The 17,331-nt window shown below is 39.3% G+C and overlaps 1 protein-coding gene across 1 annotated transcript in view; it reads right to left on the bottom strand.

The window, feature by feature from the left end:
- Adgrg7 (adhesion G protein-coupled receptor G7) overlaps positions 1-17,331 on the bottom strand; it is a 55,575-nt gene extending 38,244 nt beyond the window's left edge. Inside the window, exons 1-3 of the mRNA XM_050148928.1 lie at positions 17,013-17,331; positions 2,620-2,733; positions 830-934 (exon numbers count right to left, since the gene is read on the bottom strand). The gene's annotated coding sequence lies outside the window, so the exon portion shown is untranslated. The remainder of the gene's footprint in view (positions 1-829; positions 935-2,619; positions 2,734-17,012) is intronic.

Raw genomic sequence — 17,331 nt, 5'->3', positions numbered from 1 at the left:
CCTGCCTCTGCCTCCCGAGTGCTGGGATTAAAGGTGTGTGCCACCACCGCCAGGCAGTGACTGCATTCTTGAGGTATCCAATTATGTAAGACATGGAAGCACTGGCAATATTAATACATGCAAATTAATGCAATCAAGGGATAGATAAGTCATTTAGCAAAAATTACATGACTGGTAGACTTTAACTATTAGGAGGGAGCTCTATGGATGAATATAGTCTACACTCAGAACATATTAGCCAGTGTGGGGCTGATAAAAGTCATCAGTGTTCTGGATCCCGTCTGCAAACAACTAGAAACAGGATTTGTTGATTCGAGGAATGCCTCCATGCACAAAGGGTTGTCATACCGATAAAATACCATGAGCTAGAAATGTGCCAAGAAAAGGAGCCAAGATGGGCAAAGAAATAAAGGACTTCTGGCAACAGACCCGCTCCTTTCCATATCTACTTGGAAATCCATCATCAGAGAGAAGGCACAGAAGGAATCTGGGATATGTATTGTTTCAAAATAATGTAGAGAAATGACCGGTAACTCCAGGAAGAAGTATTCACTTGAACAAATACTATGGGACAGAGAATGCTTGAGAAAATTTTCCAATCAAATAAGGATAAAAAAGAGTTCACAAACAACTGATCCATATTAAAGTTTTTTTTTTGAGGGGGGGGTATGTCTATGTAGTTGTGTACAAAACTTCAAACACTGACATTAAAGTGAACCAAGCTTTCCTGGCTGTCTTGTCTAGAGACCTAAGAGAGGCTGGGAGAGTGATAGGTATGGCGGTCTAACAGTCCCTCTGCTTAAACAGTGACCCCGGGGGAAACACATACCGTTTGCAGTGTTCTCACCGCATGTTTCCAGAGAAGCTCCTTATCTGCCCACTGCGATTCTGGGAAAGGTAAAGTTCAGGGCGGTACTGTTTTCACAGAAATTAGCTGTAAAGGAAACACGTTTCTCTCATTACAGATTATGTATTTTATTTTTGAAATTTCAAACTAGGATAAAAGGTGAAGTTTAGAACCTTGGCAGTGTACTTTACAGAAGAGCGAGTCATAGAGTCAATGGGCTGGTTCAGGAGTGCCCAGGCGTTCTATCTGAGTAAATGTCTTCTGTTATAGTCAATACGCTAGATAACAGGTCTAGCCGCAATGGACACCATACAGACTTGAGTTAGAGGGAAGGTACGAACACTAACACACTAGCAAGAATTATGTATTGATTAGTTAGAATCTAGAGAATTACAAAACTGCAATTTGTGGTGACAAAAGACTTCATGAGGATTTTGATCAAAGTAAAAAACCCAAATCATGGGTGGGTTGGTTGCTTAGCTGCAAGGAATAGAGACAGTTAACCAGAGTGGATGGAGGAACTCTGTGATCCAAGCAGGAATCATGAGATGGAAAAATGTTGGGAAGTACACCTTAAACCAGAAACTCTTGAACTCAGATTCTTACACACCATTTAGTGAAGTCAAACCATAATTTAATAACTCAATACAAAGAAAGGCACTTAATTAATTAAGCATACACTTAATATAAGTATATGCTTAGATGGGAAGATTCATCCTGATTCAAAAAATTATGTTAAGGAGCTGGAGAGATGGTTTAGCAGCTAAGAGCACTGGCTGCTCTCTTCTAGAGCTCCTGAGTTCAACTCCCAGTAACCACATGATGGCTCACAACCATCTGTAATGAGATCTGGTGCCCTCTTCTGGCCTGCAGGCCTACAAGCAGATGAAACATTGTATACATAATAAACAAGTAAATCTTTAAAAAAATTTAAATAATTAATATAATTATTTAAATAATTATGTTAAAACTCTGACATTTGAAAGAGAGTCAAATGGCATATAACCCCTGGAAAGTTCTGAGGAAACCATATTGCTAGTTGCCCTNTTTATTTATTTATTTATTATGTATATAATATTCTGTCTGTGTGCATGTCTGCAGCCAGAAGAGGGCACCAGACCTCTTTACAGATGGTTGTGAGCCACCATGTGGTTGCCGGGAATTGAACTCAGGACCTTTGGAAGAGCAGGCAATGCTCTTAACCACTGAGCCATCTCTCCAGCCCTTTACAATATTTTTTATATATCTATGTATACGTGCTTCTGTTTTTTGACAGTTTTATGCAATTACATACTAACCCTTAGAATATTTTTCATCCCCACTTCCGCCTTGTAACCTCCATCCTTTTCTCCAACAAGTCCTCCTCCTATTTGCAAATCTTTGTGTTGTATTTGAACCACTGACTCTAGTTGGCATTTCTTGAACAGGGGCGTTGAGTGGGAGGCAACTTACTGGAGTAGGAGCAAATTTGTCAGTGGCTACACCATTGAAGAAAGCCACGCCTCCTCTCCCCATGACAGCGGTCCCTCAGGGACGGGGTAGGACCTCATATGAGCCTCTGCCGTCCCTGATGAAATGTTGGCTGACCAATCTTATGCAGGTCTACGACGATAGCCCTAGCTATCGGGGGTTCATGAGTACACATTTTAGTGCTACTGTCTTTATGCTGACTGTGTCTATAGTCTTTAACTAAAGCTTCCAGAATGCTTGCTGCTGTCATTATTAGCAAAGGTTCACCTATCCATCATCATAGTATCAGCTGAGTAACTTACCAATTGTACACCTCAGCCCTGTCCACTCTTCAGTACAGATGCACCTGCTGTTCTGCCAGGTTCCACCATTCCTGCAGAACTGCACAGGGGTGCCCGGCACAGAAGCAGATAGGCCTGAAAAAAAAACCCACAGTAAACAACAGAATAGTATGCTAATTTGTCTATTAGTTTTTCTTTTAAAATCTGTAGCCATCCAATTTCTTTATGCAGAACCAGATTGTCATTGCTGGAACTGTCCTTTATGATATCCCCATCAATATGTGGTGCTATGGAAACCAAAAAGATGGATTTAAAAAGCAGACATTCCAATGATACTCCTCTAAGAAAAAGGAAATTATAAAGATTAGGGATAGCTGGCCTGTTAGATAGATGATAGGTAGATAGATAGATAGGTAAATAGATAGATAGATAGATAGATAGATAGATAGATAGATAGATAGACAGACTAAGTTAGCAGCATGCAGATTTCCAAATATGATTTGGATAATATTCTGGCTAATTTTATATCAACTTGATATAAGCTAGAGTCATGTGATGTGAAGGAACCCCCCAGTTAAGAAACTGCCTTTACAAGATCGGGGTGTTGGCAAGCCTGTAGTTAGTGCATCTTCCTAATTAGTGATTGATAGAGGGGAGCCTAGATCCTGTGGGTGGTGCTATCCCTTGGCTGGTAGTCCTGGGTTCTATAAGAAAGCAGGTTTATTAAGTCATGATCTGCAAGGCAGCAAGCAGCCTCTGCCACAGCCCCTTCATCAGCCCCTGCCTCCAGGTCCTTGTCCTCACTGCTTTTGATGATGAACTGTTACATGGACTTATGAGCAAAACAAGCCTTCTCCTCCCTAAACTGCTTTTGGTCATGGTATTTTATCGCAGCTATAGAAACTACCAAGACAAATACAAAGGCAATAAGGAGGACAGAGGTCATATCACCAAGGAAGACTTTCCTAAACAGTCAATATTTGAATTAGACTGTGTAATCAATTCAAATAAACATGGATAAAACTGGTGACCAATATTAGAAGCATAGAAAGAGCAACAGGAACAGGGGTGGGGTGCTCAGTAGGTAAAGTGCTTTCTATGCAAACCTGAGTTTGGAAAAGGTAGACAAGGTAGTGCCCATTTGTAATTCCAGTGCTGGAAAGGCAGAGTCCTGGGCCTCACTGGCCAGAAAGATGAGTTAAATCAAGGAGTTCCTGGCAAATGGCATACCCTGTCTCAAACATGGTGGATGGCAGTCAAGGAATGATGACAGTAGAAGCTGACCTCTGACCTCCACAAGCATTCGTACATGTACTGTACCCACATGCATCTGCACAGACACACATGCTTGCATGCATGCGTACTCCAAAACAAAGTGCGGCATCACAAAGCATGGAAAGTTCCCATGTGTCCCAGCAAAAGAGTAGAACTTAACACAACAGCAATAGTCCTATGAGGGGTATCAGCGGGGCATAGAGTAGATTGTGAAGAGCTTTATATGCGAAACTAAGGAGACTAAATTCAGAGGGAACACAGAGGGATCTTAAAACAAAGGACAAAACAGTAGCCTACAGAATGGGAAAAGATCTTCACCAACCCCACATTGGACAGAGGTCTGATCTCTGAAATATACAAAGAACTCAAGAAATTGGTCATCAAAAGAACAAATAATCCAATAAAAAATGGAGTACAGACTTAAACAGAGAACTCTCAACAGAGGAATTTAAAATGGCTGAAAAAGACCTAAGGAAATGCTCAACATCCTTAGTCATCAGAGAAATGCAAATCAAAACAACACTGAGATTCCATCTTATACCTGTAAGAATGGCCAAGATCAAAAACACTGATGACAACTTATGCTGGAGAGGTTGTGGGGTAAAGGGAACACTTCTGCATTGCTGGTGGGAATGTAAGTTGGTACAGCCCCTTTGGATATCAGTATGGTGATTTCTCAGAAAATTAGGAAACAACCTTCCTCAAGACCCAGCAATACCACTTTTGGGAATATATCCAAAGGATGCTCAATCGTGCCACAAGGGCATGTGCTCCACTATGTTCATTGTTTGTCATAGCCAGAACCTGGAAACAAGCTAAATGCCCCTCCACCGAAGAATAGATAAGGAAAATGTAGTACATTTACACAATGGAATACTACACAGCAGAAAAAAATAATGACATCTTGAAATTTGCAGGCAAATGGATGGATCTAGAAAACATCATATTGAGTGAGGTAACACAGACCCAGAGAGACAAATATGTACTCACTCATAAGTGGATTTTAAACATAAAGCAAAAGAAAAAAAATACAGCCTACAATTCACAATCCCAGAGAACCTAGACAACAATGAGGACCCTAAGTGAGACATACATGGATCTAATCTACATGGGAAGTAGAAAAAGATAAGATTTTCTGAATAAACTGGGACCATGGGAGAGGGTAAAAGGGGAGGGGAGAAGGAAAGAGGGGAGTGGAGAAAAATATATAGCTCAATAAAAATTTTTTTTTTAAAAATATTAACAACTTTTAAAAAGTACATAAGGGACCATTATCTAATTCTAATTTTGTTACATTTGAAATGCTCTTTAATATAAACTTCAACAATAAATACCATATAGACATAAAACTTTAGAGACGATGTAAACATCACAGTGAAAAAAACAAATAAAATAAACAAAAAAAAAAGGGAGATGCACTATTAGGAAGTTTTCTAGGGTGATTCCTCCAGCAATATGGGAAATGGTTAGAGCTGGCAGGCAGCAATGACAGCGAAACAGGAATCCAGCCCTCAGCAGTGGTACTAAGATGTCAGCAATCTGCACATTCAGGAAGCCGTAGAGCTAAGATGGTAGCAGTCGGAACATTCGGGAAGCAGCAGAACTAAGAGGCAGCAGCAGTATGTCCAGTACCACTCCTGACGTAGGAAACCTTGAGAAAACCTTATTTGCAGTTGGGGACACTAGACTCTCTAAGACTGTAGAGTAGAGGGTGAAAAGTTACCAGTTCCAACAAGGATAGAGTGGGTTGTATCATGTTGAGCCTCCCACAGGTAACAACCGTACAGTCTCAGCAAAATCTACAAATGCAGTTAACACCAGCATTGTCGACCAAACCTGCCTCAGAGTACTGGAAAGCAGAGAGAAATATTCAGCAATGAAAGGGAATTCTGTTTCTATAGTTTCCCCACTACAGGCATAACTGAGTCTGGGTGACAACAGTGGATGAAAACTCCAGTAAAAAGCTGTAGTCTTAACAGGGTAAGGTGTGAGATGGCACTCGCTGATGGAGACAGAGCAATTGGAATCTAAGTGAGGTATCCAGGAACAGTCAGTGTCCAATGTCTGGGATCCAGTCACATTCTTCTGAGCTTCCTGAGGGCTTGGATAGCCATTTGCAATGTGACACTTAACTTAGGCTGGCTGCACTCCACAGCTGCCGCTGTTCTTGGGGGTTGCCCCACGGTACTGGTATCTCCAAATGTTGAGTCCTCTTACTGCAACTGAGCTGCACTTCCACTAATAGCCTCTCCCGGGCTCTCATCATGGTGCTAAGCCTCAACCTCTCCGCATGACCCCTTCAGTCCTGGTCCTTCAAATGCCACTGAGGCTTCACCTTCACCAAAGTCCTCTCCTGGCCTCTGACAGTGCTAAGCCTCAGCTCTCCACGACCCCTTCCTTGCCTTTAAAGCCAGTACCACCTGGGGTATTCTTCTACATGACCAAGTTCAGATACCAGCATGTGGTGCAATGTTGGCCACCTTTGGAACACAGTTTCTGTTCTGACTCACCTGAATATTTCACTTGGTCTCTTCTAACACACCACCAATTTCTCAGGTCCACTGTCCAGACTTGACTATCCCTGCAAAGTTTTCTCTTTAATGCTTCTGGAATCTTGCTAATCACAGCTGATTCTCCAGCCCCAGATAACTAGGACCACAGATTCTTAACTCAGAGTATACAGCAGCCTCTACAGATTCTTTAAGGGAGTCTCGGATTTCTCTCTGGCACTTCCCAACCCAGGCCTCCATCACCTGCATTTCTTTCAGCACTCTTTTCTTCCAAGCTCCCACAGAACAGCTCTCCAAGCTTTGAACACTCAATGGCTTTTCTAGTTTAAATGTCCAAAATCCTCCCATAGTCCCCCAGAAACAGCATGGCCCTGCCTGTCACAGCAATACCCCACTAACCTGGTACCAAGTTCTACCATAGTTAGGGTCACCTTTGCTCTGACGAAACACTATGACCAAAGACAACTAACTTGGGGAGGAAAGGTTTATTTCATGCACAGCTCCATGTCACAATTTATCATAAAAAGCAGTGAGGGCAGCAACTCAGAGCGGGAACCTGGAGGCGGGAGCTGATGTAGAAGCTACAGAGAAGTGCTGCTATCTGGTGTGTTCTTTATGGTTTACTCAGCCTGATTTCTTATAGAATCCAGGATCAAGAGTCCAAGGCTGTAGGCACCTACCACGGGGTGGGCCCTCCTCCATCAGTTACTAATTAAGAAAATGCCCTACAGGCTTGCCTACAGCCCTATCTTACAGAGGCACAGTCTATGTTAAGTTGACATCAAACTAGCGAGCATGCACTTTTAAAGCAGTCACAAATCAATGCGAGCAACAAATAAAACAGATACTACATGACCAAGTAAGATTTATCCCAGGAATGAAAGGTTGGTTAATAAAAAATTAGTTGGCTAATTAATCATCTGACCATATGATAGAATAAACAGAAAATTATCAGTACAGGGAGCAAAATATCTCACATACTAAAAGCAAAACCCCTAGCAAATGAATCATAACAATGGAATTTTTTCAAACTCATAAAAACCATCCATGAAGAACCTACTTCTAGTATAATATATCACTTTAGTATAATAGATCACTTTAATATGTAATGTCTTACTCTGAAGTTTCACAGAAAAAAAGTTCAATATAATTGTGCTAAGCACTACTAATGAAGATTGTCTTCAGTGCTCAGCAGTGTGGCTGATGGCAAAATGAACAGGTATAAAGTTTCGAAAGGATGATAGTCACATGGGAATCAAATCTGTTGAATATCCTAAGGTGTATCCAAAACCCATTAAAGTGATTAAGTAAATTAAGAAAGATTGTATGATGCAAAATATTTATTATACATGTTAGCAATAAATAATTAGAAAATACTTTACATTTATATTATCATAAAATCATCTTACTATTGGAACTAAGAAGATATTGGTAAGACTTCATTATTAAGAGAAAATTTAAATTACTAAATAAATGAAGATATAAATAAAGAGGTGAAAACTTCGTTAGCTAAGCTGTCCTTTCTTCTCCAAATGATATTCAAAATCTAAATCAAAGGGGCTGGAAAGATGGCTCAGTGGTTGATTAAAAGAACATACTGTTCTTTTATAGGGCCCAAGTTTTCTTCTGAGCACCTACTTCAGGCAGCTCACGACTGGCTATAGATTCCAGGGATCAAACACCCTATTCTCTTCTCTATGACCATCTGCATATATGTGGTGGCACACATACACTTAGGTAAATACAGGGTCATATACATACAAATACATGGATAAAAATATTTACAACTATTTCTTTTCTGTGGGGATTTATGAACTGGTTTTAATTTTTTGGGAAATGGAAAAGGTAAAAAGAAGAACAAGGTTTTGGAAGATGAACATGTCTTAATACTTTCATTCCTAGTTTTACGTTAGACTAAGTCACACCGATAATGGTTGGGTAGAATTAACATAAAGACAAAGATATCAATGAAATAAAATGTTCAAAGATAGATAAATCAGGGCCGATGATGTAGCTTGGTGGTAAACATTGGCCTAGTGTGCAATGCCGGGACTTGGTCCCAGAATCACATATAAATTCAAAAGCCAAAAAGATAAATCAGAAGTGACCCGTTGATCTTTCACACACTTGCTAAAAATACTAATTGAGAAAGTTGTTGATTTTCATTTTCTTTTTTTGCAAATGGAAATGTTCTGAACTAAGTGAATCTATCCTTCTTAAAACTGAATTTAATATGGATCGCTCACTGAAATCAAAGCTAAAGCCATAACGCTTTGAAAATAAAATGTAGAGGGTTGTATCGCAACTGTGGAGCATGCAACTACTTTTGAAGGGCGAAATAGCATTAAATGTGAAATGTAGAAATGAATGAATAGGAAGAACTGGCTTTCACCGCAAGCTGTCTTCTGACCTACACACACACACACACACACACACACACACGCACACACTCAGTAAAACCACAATGTGTAATTAAAATTTTTTTTATATTGATGAACTTAAGCAAATAAATTTTTAGAATGATTAATAAAAGAAAAACTAGTAATTCAGGAATATACAAAGAAAGGCACTCCAATACACAGAAGTGGGATTTAAGCAAATTCATAAGAAAATACCATAGAAAACTTTACCTTTGAAAATATATACACTGCATTTAATAAAATAATATATATGTAATATATAAATAACATATAAACTGCATTTAATCTAAATTAAAAACGTCTGCTCATTAAAATGTATTTTCAGAAAATAAAAATGATAGTCACAGACTTGAAAATAATGTGTGTGTGTGTGTGTGTGTGTGTGTAAGAGAGAGAATATCTAAATTAGAATTGCAAATTAAATTGCACGCTAGAATTGTAATTTATAAAGAATATATATCCATAATAAGAGTGCAGACCACACAGTTTTTATTTTTCATGGGCTGGAGTTGAAGGGACACTCTGTAAAAGAAGTCATAGAGACATTCATTAGCACAAGGAAATGCTGTGCATTTAGTCACTAGAGAAACAAGCTTTCAGGGAAAGGCACTTCACATAGCAGTAGCATTAATAAGTGAACCTCTGGAATGAAATACAATCATTCACAGCCCATTCAAGCACAGCCAGGTGTTGTTTGCGAAAGAAGCGTTGTGCTCAGAGGAGAAAAGCTAATTTTCCAGCAGATGGTGCAGGACATCTAGAAACAAATACATAAACAAATGGACCTAGATACAGATTTCCAGCTTTCAAAAGTTATATGAAAGCAGATCATACACCCAGTGTAATTTCAATAAAACTCATAGAAGAAAATCTCCGTGGTCTTGGGAACAGTAGTGAGGTTTTAGATATTTTATGAAGATCACAGTTCACTGAAGTGTGTATGTGAGACTTCAAAACAATTCTGTGATGTTCTTCCTTCCTGTCATATTTTACAGTGCAACCAGTGACATTTTCATACAGGGCTTTTAAAAGCTGCTTATTCAATTATTCAAAAATTTAAATGACACATTGTAGTTTTAATGTGTGTGTGTGCACATGCATGAATGTACATGGAGGTCACATGACACTTGTGGGGGAACTAGTTCTTTCTATTCATTTATTTGTTCATATGGAGACGACTCCATTTGACTCAGCTTATATATTTTCAAGGCAAAATTTTCTATGATATTTGCTTATGATTTTGTTTAAATCCCACTTCTGTGTATTGGAGTGCCTTTCTTTCTTTATTTATTGTTGAATTACTAGTTTTTCTTTATTAATCATTCTAAACGTTTATTTGCTTAAGTTCATCATTTCAAATAATTCATTTAACTATCGTTTGCTTTCATTTCTTTGATTTTAATTCCATTAATTTAAAAAAATATTATCGATTTTAATTCCATTAATTTAGAAAAATATTATCGCCAAGAATACTTGTCCTAGAATTTGTTGTTTTTTAATTTCTAAAGCACAAATGATCTCTTCCTAAGATGTTAATGTAGAGTCTGTGAGCTGGTGACGAGTCAGAATAAGTAAAGATAGATTGTATCCAAAAAAAGAGAATAAAAAAATAATAAAAGGAATCTTCAGCCATCTATGGAGGAAAATGAAAGGATCGCAGAAAATGCAGGTGTGGGGGAGGGGCAGGTGAGACAGGTATTTTAGAGAACTAAGCTGCACACGGTTTCAGTGTTGGCACAGGAGCAGAAACAGAAGCAGTTTTCAGAAGGTAAGCTAGACAGAAGTCTAGAATCCCACCTTCAGCTCAAGCCCACAGGAGGATCAGGAGTTCAAGGTTATCCCAGCCTAAGTTAACCCAGTCTCAAATCCACCACAACAGAAAATGTAGGTGATAAGAGTTATCTAATGTTTCTGTGGCATAGAGAACAGAAACCTTCTAAACTCCTTGTTATGGCTGATATGACTCTTAAAGGCTTCAAGTGTCACACTAGTGGCTTGGGTCCAACTTCCTCATTACACAGTCTACCACAATACCTTCTGTGCCCATAGACACACCAAACCCTTAACCTCGAGAGTTTACGACAGTGCCTACTCATTGTTATGGTATCAACTCTTTACAGTGTTTCAGTCTCCTGGGATTTCCCTTTGAGTACAGAAGCCTGTTGGTGTGTTGGAACATTTAGTTATGATTTGTATACATTTAATAAGCAAGAAGAAGCATCTATCCATGCCTAGTCATTCTGCCTTTTAATTACAAGTCTTCTAGTTAAGGAGTATATTGAGTGAAGGTCATAGCTTGTATCTCTAGATCTTAGAACGTTGTTAATGAATAGAAAGTTAATAAGTGTTTGCTGAATGGCTTCTCTGTCACTTGAGTTCTAGTTAAGGACGTCTAACTGAAGCTGGACTACCCACTATCTGTTGTAATGGTATATTTAACTCTGTTCTACCCTCTTCAGACTCTTAGCCTCTAAAGTACCTAAATCACACAAAAAGTCACCCAAAGTAGCACCAGCTACTTTCAAGCTCTATCATAGCTATAAAAGGTAAACTCAGAAGGATGAAATTGTTCATATAAATATTTTCACAGTTGTAGTTGCAAAAAGGAGACATTAGGCTGGCCATGTTTAGGAAAACATATTCTATTGGTCAGAGAAAGAAAGAGACAGAGGAAAGGAAGGAAGAATAATGTATGCAAATAAAATAAAGTATATCTTGTTAATATAAAAGTTGTTCAATATTATCTATATGGTTAACACTTTCAGTAAATATAATAAATGTTTTAATAAACTGTCTTTTACTAATGACGTAGCATAAATATTGAAAAGCAAATATTCTATGGAAGTTCCTGAAACACTTTCTGTTTCTCTTTTCAGCTAGCCAATTTAACTTAATGATTAAACCTACTGTAGACTGTTGGTGCAATAACTTGAGTCTCAATCCAAAGGTCCAATGTGGGTCAATGTTATCCAGTCAAGGAGTGAGTACTGGATGACCTAAAACTTCATAAATTAGAAAATAGTTGCCCAGGTGTTCTGAGTGCTTAGAAGAAAAAAAATAAAGTCTTGAATCTTCAAATGCATTGATTTATTTAATTTTCAAAATAGCCCCAAGAGGCAGAATTTATCATCATTCTTATAAGAGGGAAGAAACTGAGGCACAGAAATATTCATGAATGTGCCCAATCACTCAGTTACTAAGCAGCCATGAAGTAAGACAGCTTTGCTTTAGGGCTCTCTTCTTACTCACTCACAAAAATAGTCCTAGCCACTGAATTCTGGAAGGATCTTTAACAGCTTGTCACTAGAATCTGTCCCAGACGAGTGGTCATATCCCTAAAAATCTAACACAGGAAAACCCAATAAGTCCAATAAGTCCAGCTTCTTAGTTTAAGATAATGACTTTTGATATGTGATCTGTAAACATCACCGATTCTTTTTTTTTTTTTGAGACAGGGTTCCTCTGTGTAGCTTTGGGCCTGTCCTGGAACTAGCTCATGTAGACCAGGCTGGCCTCGAGCTCACAGAGATCCACCTGCCTCTGCCTCCTGAGTGCTGGGATTAAAGGCGTGCGCCACCGGCGCCCGGCTACATCACTGAGTCTTAAATCACGATAATCCTTATCATTGTCCCTCTGGCACTTGCACAACAAAGCTTATCCTTAGAGCAAGACTCCCTCCCTTTTCATAGATAATTTTGTATTAAAAATATTTAGTGTGTGGACAGGTGCAGAAACAGGAAGGGGGAAGAAAAAATAGGAGAGAGATTTGGAAGTGAAGAATTGAAATTGAACACCATCCTCGTCACCTCAACATACTTTCCTCCATTAACACTAAAATGGCCCTAGTGTTCCAGGATCCGTTGCAGGAGTTAGATTTATTACTGTGTAGATGTATTTTGTTGGAAGTACTAAACTGAGTAAAGAAAAGAAAGACAAGTGTCCGTGGGCAGGTTAGTTTCTGAGCAGCAATAAACTCATTGTGACTTTTCCTGATAACATACATTTTCTACTGAGTGAGAATTATGAGTGTCATAAAATATGACCTCGGGTTTGGGACTATATAAACCTTCTGAGGCCCTTGATAAGCCGAGGAACAAGTCTGTCCTATGGTAGGGAAGGAAGGTTATGGCTGGTGTAGGAAAGGAACAGAAAGTAGGGAAATCTTAGAGGCAGAACTGAAAGATACAGTTAAATAAGGTGTCGCCATTGTGTATTGAGGTTGAGATGCCTTCTTATTAATACAAATTAAAGAAAGCATCCTCTCACCACTGTGTTGTGAACATCTGAGTATATTTATGTTAGGATTAGCTCAAACTGGTAAATGTCAACGGAGCACAATGCAATGAAATCTACACTTATATTTGACTTTCCTTATCAAGTGTGATGGGACTCAAAGCCACACTGCTTCTTCCATTGCAAGCCCCTTACTATTAGAAGCATGAAATCAACAGAGGTAGATCTCTTACATCTACATTTCTGAAAACACATTAGACATTTTCTATGAACACTCAATGTGAAAGGACTGGGATTCTGGAAGTACACAGGTTTCTTCCAACAGAAGTGCCCTCACTCTGTGAGATTACTGGTCATACGGGTAAACAGAGGCTATATGTAATTGTAGAGGTCTTATTGAAGCCTAGGGTTCAATGGCCATATGCCACATGGCTTCAAACAGCAGCAGGAAATAACAACATCTCTCTTTAAACATCCAAACTTGCATTGCTCTTACTATTTTAAAGGAAAGCATGAGGATTTGGTAGTTTTGTTGTGTAATTTCTCAATACAATTATTTGACAATTCTTCTTCCATGTGATGGACTGAACACATCCTCTCAAAATTCATGTATTGAAATCAAATTTCCAATATAATAGCATTAAATGTCAAAGTTTAAAAGGTGTTGCAGCAAGAAGACTCTTCAGAACTGAGAGACAGACCTGAACTAGATACCAAAGCTGGAGCTCACGTTTCCTCCGTCTCTCTGGTGTCCATAACTGTGGAAAAGAGATTTCTGCAGTGTATAAAGCACCTGGTTGCAGTATTTTGTTATGGTCTCCCTAGAAGTCTAAGTCAACCTTTAGTTTTTCTAAGATTTGTTTATCCCTTGCAGTAACTCAAATCTAGTTGCAGGGAATACGGTAGGTTTCTTATCAGCCCCCTCTCTTTTTAACAAAATAAGTAAGGATGAAGAAATTGTCAGTAATAAGAACTGTGAAAAAAGTATGTTTGAACAGGAGGAAATGGGTAAGAATTTGTATTGGGTAGGTAGAGAAATTCCCATGGAACGGTGACATTCAGCTGAAGGCCTATGCCATCAAACGAGATGTTCTTGTGAATGGGGGGAAGGCATCTGTAGGGGAACTGCCACTACAGGGAAGGATCCAAGTCTAGAACTCCTCTTGGGAATTGCAGAAGCTGTTGATACTATTAGAAGTTTCATTTGCCCAAAGAAATGTTAAATGGATAAGAGTCATGCATTAGAAAGCATAGAACACATGGCAAGAGAAAAAAAAATCATTCTTAGTCAAGAATTCCATCGGTCATGTAAAAATGACTGACTACTCCAACCAAGCTGAAAGAAGCCTCAGCTACTCCTAAGTAGCTGCGTCCATTGCCAAAACCACAACCTTAATTGATAGTGACCTTTGAACAAGAGGCACAGTTCAGAAACAGGAGTGGGACTTTGTAAAGCTCCATTTGCTCATAGAAGGTCACTGGAATTTTATAGACCATGTCTTAAAGTGCTTCTTTGTCATTCAAACCAATGGTTCACATTTTTTTTTTAAAAAAAGAAACAACACTTTGAATAATTAGAGTTGATTTGTGATGTTGGCAATTTTGAATTTGCCTTTCCATTGAGATTAGGCAGTGGCCTGGATAAAAACTATAAGAAAATGGAGTTTCTTTTGCTGTTCTGTGCTAGAAGATCAAAACAGACAGACTATGATGCTGCAAAATCCAGTCTCCCAGATGATAGCGGAAGCATGGCAGTTACTGCACCAGCAGGGATGAGCCTCTGCATGCCTAGCATGGAGTTTTTTTTATTTTTGTCTTCTGTTATTCACAAAGAAATTACCATTTTTGTGAAAAATATATTATGTTCATATAAAATGAATTTCTAATGTAGTAAATTAATTTAGAATATGTACATATACATTTTTTTTCTAAATAAGGTATTTATGGTTAGTCGGGCATGTGGGATCTTGCCTGTAAACCTAGCACTTGGGAGGCTGCAGCAGGAGGAGCACCACGAGTTGACGTCATCCTGAGATAAATTTCGTGAGTTCCAGGACAGATGGAACTATAAAGCGAGCTCTCAAAAATGAACAAAAGAAGGCATTCGCACTTACATTGGTTTCTCTGAGATATGCATGAACTCTATCTCTAAAAATAAATGAATCTAAGAACAATTTATAATTAATTAAGGGACAAGAGAGGAAACCCTCTATAATGGCATTAAGTGAGACGGGTAGAAGGAAGCGGGCTGGGGGGTGAGAGGGAAGAGACGAAACACCCAGAAGTTAACGGGAAAGAATGGAAGAGAATTAAACAAACGAAGACAGAACTAAAGCACATTCCAAATAAAACTGACAAGGCAAGCAGCAACAGCAAACAGGATTAGTCTTCAGCCTTTAAACAAGAAATAATAGTGACAACCCTCAGATTTTTTAATGGTTTTACCCCAAAACTGAAGATAGCTCTTATACAGAGAACCAACTGAAAAACTAACACCCAGGGCAGAGCTAGTCTTTCTGAGGCACTGGCACATTAGTCCTCTGAGAAACAGAGCTTTTATTGCCTTTTCTATTTCCTTCAGAGGCCTTAGACCTCCAGCAGCTCAGAGGTGTGTGCACACGGCTAAAGCTCTCCCTAAGCCTCTGACATTCGCTCAGTTTCTGTCCTCTGCTCCGTGCTGTTCCTCACGCTGGTTTTGTACTTCGTCCCTGCGATAGTTTGATTGAACTATGTCACTTAAAAGCCACAAGTTTTCCTTTAAAAATAGATGCCCTTATGAATACAGCAAGAAGGAAGAAATTTCTCAAATACATATCCTTTAAAAGAGAGCTCACACATTTAATAATTTTGACAGTAAGAAAGACTCCTTATGGTTTTCTTCAAACTGAATGTAACGATTTTACCAACCTTACAATTTTAATTTTCTTCTTTTGTCACCCCCACCTCTTACTATAGTTCTTTGAATGCTGCCCACACAGTGTTCTCTGAATCCGAGTCTTTCTGGTGGACTAGAGATGGCTGCATTCCAGACTTCCTCTCCAGCGGCAGCCAATATCAACCATTGCTATCAGCACAGGACTCTGCAGCCTGGCACCATTGGGCAGCTGTTCCTGCCTTCCGTGAGGGCGCACTGTTCCCCCTTACTGACATTAGTCACGTCCATCTATTCAGTTTCACATGTTCCACACGCCAAGTTTCAGTCCCTTATAGCAGTGCGTCTCAACCCTCTTAACGCTCCGACCCTTTACTCTGGTTCCTCATGTTGTGGTGACCCCAATCACAAAATTATTAACGTTTTTGTTGCTACTTCATAACTGATTTTGCTACTTTTATGAATTGTAATATACATATCTGTGTTTTTCAGTGGTCTTAGGTGACCCCTGTGAAAGTGTCATCCAACTTACAAAGATGTTGCGATCCCCAGGTTGAGAGCCACGGCTTTATCTTGCCTCTCCAGAGGCCAAAGGGGGCAGCATCAGAATCATTGGTAGTGTACTTTTGAGTTCTCCAGGGCTTTGTTTTAGCACCATCATTTTACACCCAACTATGCTAACATCTCTAAAGTTTCTTCTTGAGATGAATTTCTACATGGTTGTACATAGTTGTACATGGTTGTACATGGTTGCTTGGGAGTCTGTGCTCATAACTATTTACCTTTCTAGGACTTAGCTAAGTAAACCCAAATAGACATTGTAATTATTTCTATTATTACTCATTCTGTCAACTCAGGAATTAAAATAGCACAAAGAAAACAACTCAAAACTCATTCTTCACCTTGTTATTTGCCCACATGCATATTTTTATACATAGAGCTACCCACTAGCCATGAACCAGCTGCTGTCTTATGCTTCATAAGAGGCACTGTAGAAAGCCCCATTGCCCGGACAAGGTCCACTCTAGAAGTAGTACATCAGATGACAGAGTCATAGGTTCAAGCCCCCTACCCACCAAGCAGACGATAATAGGGTGACATTACCTCTGCTGATCCTTATCGCCAACCTCCAGATGCCCAGGCCCAAAACGACGCCCGTCAGCAGCCCACACACAACAGCCACCAGCACCCGGACATTGCAAGAATGACAGGAACGCATGTTGCACCACTCTGGATAAATCAGCTGGTTTCTCCTTTTGTGAAGAAATGTAATCAGAGATGGCTATAAAACATGAAAAGAATCCTTCCTTTCGGGGATCTGTTTGGCGGGTGTTCTCATGTTTGGAGAGTTTTGAAGTTAATTCCGCACAATGTAGCTGGAATCACCGAATAGAAGTTGTGTTTTTGCCTGCAGTGTGCTCAT

Source organism: Alexandromys fortis, unplaced genomic scaffold (assembly GCF_014885135.2).
Source record: "Alexandromys fortis isolate MF-2015 unplaced genomic scaffold, M_Fortis_MF-2015_v1.1 scaffold_4, whole genome shotgun sequence".
Taxonomy (NCBI): domain Eukaryota; kingdom Metazoa; phylum Chordata; class Mammalia; order Rodentia; family Cricetidae; genus Alexandromys; species Alexandromys fortis.
This window is presented reverse-complemented; position numbering and strand designations above follow the sequence as displayed.